The sequence below is a fragment of the Miscanthus floridulus genome, chromosome 18 (genome assembly GCF_019320115.1).
Source record: "Miscanthus floridulus cultivar M001 chromosome 18, ASM1932011v1, whole genome shotgun sequence".
In the NCBI taxonomy this organism is placed as follows: Eukaryota; Viridiplantae; Streptophyta; class Magnoliopsida; order Poales; family Poaceae; genus Miscanthus; species Miscanthus floridulus.
Genome location: NC_089597.1, coordinates 16,742,146 through 16,746,566, shown reverse-complemented (window position 1 = coordinate 16,746,566; position 4,421 = coordinate 16,742,146). Strand labels below are relative to the sequence as shown.

Sequence of the window (4,421 nt, the reverse complement as noted above, 5' to 3'; positions counted from 1 at the left end):
ACCAGCTGCTTTATCAGCTAGGTAGCATATGTCTTTGAAGAGCCAGTGAATTAACTCTTTATTCTATCGAGGTACTCGGTGGTCGTGTCACACTCTGAGATTGAGCCCACAATTGTAGGTTCAACCGTGTTCTTTATCACAACCAAACATTTCTTGTTGGCAGTGACCCACTTCCTATGCTCAAGGTCATAGGACATCTTTTGGGATGCAAAATTCCTCTCTAGTTGCCCAAGCATTATCAACCTCGTTTGTCTCCCTCACCGGTGCCACAGGCTCAGTGAGACACGGTGAGGTGACTACCCAATCTACCTCAGCCAAGATGAAGGCCAGGTCAATCTTTTTCTTTCACTCCATGTAGTTGTCACCTTTGAGAGTGGGGATCTCTTTGATACAACCCATCAAGTTGTATCCGCCTAAAAACATAATTCATATAGAGTGAGAACATAAATAATAACAACAATTGCATGCCTTGATTCCAACGTTGGTCAAAATTAAAACATACAACTGTTCTTATACACTAATTCTACATCACCGTTGGGCAGAAATAGAATTAATGCATGGAAAACTTATGATTATACCTTATAATATTGCTATTATCAATGTTGGTCAGAAAAATAATAATATTATAATTTACTGATTAAAATTGACTACTCTTCAAATTAAATTTTCCTGTTGGTTCGAATTTAATTAGTAGATCATTAACTTTAACATTGCAGCAGAAAAAATAATTCAATTTAATGAATTTTACCCACAGGATAATTCTCTTTTCTATTTACTTTAAGCTATTTATCCATTTTCTAGGAAATAAACATTTACTAGAAAAAGAAAAAGAAAAACTGACTCATTTCTTTACTATTCCTTCGGCCCGACCAAGAAATCGGCCCAGCCCAACTCCCTTGCACGCGCGCTGCCCGCACCCAGGCCGCAACCTAGGCCTAGACCAACAAAGCCGTGTGGCCACGTGCGCCCGCCTAGGCCGACCTTCGGTCCGGTCGATCTCGGCCGCTCATCTGCATCGGACGGCTGTCCGGCCGTTTCGGCGAAACAAAACATCAGCCGACGCCGCTCCCCAAACCCTAATCTCATTCTTCACTCTCTGCCTCTATCTCTTTGCTCTCTCAGCGCCGCGTCGACACCGAGCAAGAGCGAGCGATAACGACAGAGCCATGGCGCCGTCGTCGGCCCCCTCGCCGGCGTGCACGCTCCCCAGTGGGTGAGCGCGCCGCCGTCGAGTGGCCTGGCCACGGCGCCCTATGCCAGAGGCCTCGCAGCAGCCGCGCCGGTGGGTGTCGTGCCCTAGCGGCAGCGACGGCTTCTTCTCGTGCGCCGACAAGGCGGCAACGCGGTACATGGCGAGGTAGGGCTCTTCCCCTTCCCCTTTTCTTTCTTTGATTTTCCTTTCTTCTCTTCTCGGGTCTATCCGATTTAGGGGTGGGGATGGGGTTAGGATCGAGATTAGAGTTATGGTTTCGTTCACTGTTCTTCTTCCCCGAGTTGAATTCGCGGGTTAGGGTTCGGCTTCGCGTGCCGAGACCCTTTCTTTTCTCTGTTCTTCACCCGATTAGGGTTAGGGTTCGGTGACCCTCTTCTCTTCCCAGATCCGGACGGATCTGATCTCTTTCTTACCTCTGACATGATCTATATCTAGACAGAGGGTTCCGATAGGCTAGATCTACACCTAGTTAGGCTCTGGTACCATTGTTAGACCTTAAGCAGGATCTCTAGGCATAGAACTAGCATGTCTATTTGCTATTGAAAAAAACCATGAGTCCTAGAACATCTACTAGTCCAGTAGCAGTAGATAGAACGAGAGAAAGAGAGGGGTGAAGGGTGCAAACCTTCGGCCGCCTTGGATGAAGATGGGCTCGCCATAGCAGTGCTTGGCGATAACCTAGTGGCGGTGTCGAGTCGAAGGGTGGCGGTGCAGTAGCAGTTGCAGGGCAGCCCGGCGACGTAGCAGCCCCTCGGTGTAGATGCAGATGTGGTGGCGACGCGGCTGGTGGCTTTCCGTCACTGGCTGCGCCCCTCTAGATCGGATTAGGGATTTCGGCGGGAAACTGTAGCTCAGGCGAACCTCGTACTCAGAGCGGCCGGCCCCACCTCTATTTATTGCGCAGTGTGACAGGGGCCCTCTAGTCATAGTGGGCTGGGTGCCCCCGATCAGGGCGCGGATCAAAGGCTCAACTGGGCCGTTGGGCCCAGTTTAGAATTAGAGATCAATCTAATAGTAACAGCCCCTGAAGATTTTCATGGGTGGTCTGATCTGTTGCCTGATAAGCTATGTGTCAATGGCAAACCAAACTTGAAGAAAATGCCGGTGGGCCTCCCAACTTTGTGTGAGTTTAACAGCGTTATGTACTTGATGCGCAAGCTCATGTTTTGGCACAGCAAGGGTTGGGTGCTTGCTGTTGACACAAAATCGAAGAAGTTGGAATCTGTTGCCAGGTTTTCTGCAGTGAGCACCCTTGGTTTCATGACAGCCTACTATCCAAGTTCGTTCTCAAAATATCTCAATGACAACACTACAGGTATTTATGCTGATATGTATCACTGGTTCCCTCTTGAATGATGGTTCACATGTTTTTATCTTTCTGTAAAATACTATGCGTTCGATTCTTGGTTGCCTGCAAGGCAGCTAGAGGCTGAGCTCCATTGATTTGTTACACAATGGGCTATAAATTGTTTTGTCATTGTTTATAACGAGTTTATTATGTAATTGTACCTTAAAATAAGAATGTATTTAATTTTGTTATTTCTTTGCAGAAATTGAGATAAATTCCCCAGTTTCTGATTTCATTGAATCGCTTGCCCTGTACTGATATGGTACGTGTTTCATGTGTTGTCCTTACTTTGATACAACTCTTCTGTTTGCAATAGATTACAATCATTCTTTTCATGCATATAGGTGGATTCTTCCCTTGATGATTAGACTTTGCTGGATGTACTGATATCCCAAGGTACATTTGTTACCAAACTTAACATGAATTTTGTAGTTCTTTTATAAGTTGAGCTAAACTAGAAAAGGGTACCCTGTTAACATGCAACAGGGCCTTGTGCTCGTTGCTTGAAATTTTGATGTGGTGGAATATGTGAAAGAGTATATATTTGTAATGACAATGTGGTGATGTGGTTTGTGAGTTCAATTTGCTTGTGTGTAGGTGGTCCGCTTTGTCAATATTAGTGGACGACAGTGTTCTGAGATTTGATTAAATCCCAAATATCTCTAGTATCACTAATACCCACATTTTATTGTCCTACTAAGCGGTAACACAGTCTGTTTGACTTGTTTTCTAACCTCCCTTTTTTCTTGAAATGTATGGGCAAATGTTCAGTAACACGCCCCTGGTAGTTAAATCAGCTTTTGTCCAGTTCACTGTTCACATAAGTTGTTTGTACTTTAGTGACATTGAATTATTGCTTTGCAAGTATTGTTTGTGTTGTTCACACTTATTGCTGTATTAGTTAACTACAGCACTATTGTTGTCATGGATAGTTTAACAAAAGCTGTTTTAAGTTTGAAGTGCTGTTTCCCCTCATTTATCCCCTTGTCTTGATGAAAATTGGTTTCACAGTACCCTGAATATTAGAAGAAATAACCTTGGGAGTGTATATCTCCATTGAAAATTGATTTAAATCCTCCGTTCTAAATTATAAGACGTTTTGGCTTTTCTAGATACATTGCTTTTACTATGCATCTAAACATAGTGTATATCTAAGTTGAATCTAATAAAACCAAAACATCTTCGGTACAGAGGGAGTATTAGAGAACTCTTAAAAATGTTTTTATATTTCACTGCACTTGTGGTTAAGTTGATACAGCCTTATTGCAGTGAATGAATAGTTCCTGTGCCATAAGCCCATAATTTGTGGTGTAGACTTGTTGTGATGTTAAAATTTTCTTTTTTGACCATGTATTGAAGGACTGACACATTTGTTTTGTAATAATGCAGTTGGAGTATTTGATCCAAAGCACAAGTAAAGCAGAGTAGCAGAATGAAGCTGCGTGATAAGGAATCTGCATGTCCCTTTTGAGTCTAAGAACATGTTTTGAGTGAACTTTCCAATTGTGTTCTGAAAAAGTTTGTATTACAGTAAGGTTACTGTAAGGCTATCCATCGTCTTCGATGCTTGTGCTGGATAATAATGGATTGGTAGTTGCAAAAATCCTGGTTGCCGTGTTTTATGCTTGCCCCCGGGCCCTCTGGCAGGCTCTAAGGTCGTTTGGTGCTTCGGTATGTGAAAACTGAGCTGTTTCTTGTTTGCTTGCTTCCTTGCTGCTGCATTATCGCTGCTGTTGCTTTTCCTGTTTCCGACTATTTTCGGTGTTTTCATACCGTTGTGCTTATCATCTCTTGCTTATCCACATGGCCCCGGCACATCGAGCGCTTCGCTGTGCCGTGTCCGCCTAGATGTCCTTCGCT

At 43.9% G+C, this 4,421-nt stretch overlaps 1 long non-coding RNA gene across 1 annotated transcript; it reads left to right on the top strand.

Annotated features, from left to right (window-relative positions):
• Positions 1–2,233: 2,233 nt before the first annotated feature.
• On the top strand, positions 2,234–4,187 carry LOC136519716 (uncharacterized). Its single transcript, XR_010775027.1, has 4 exons — positions 2,234–2,528; positions 2,764–2,823; positions 2,906–2,957; positions 4,093–4,187. It is a non-coding gene; the product is annotated as an uncharacterized lncRNA (long non-coding RNA).
• The last annotated feature ends 234 nt before the right edge of the window (positions 4,188–4,421 follow it).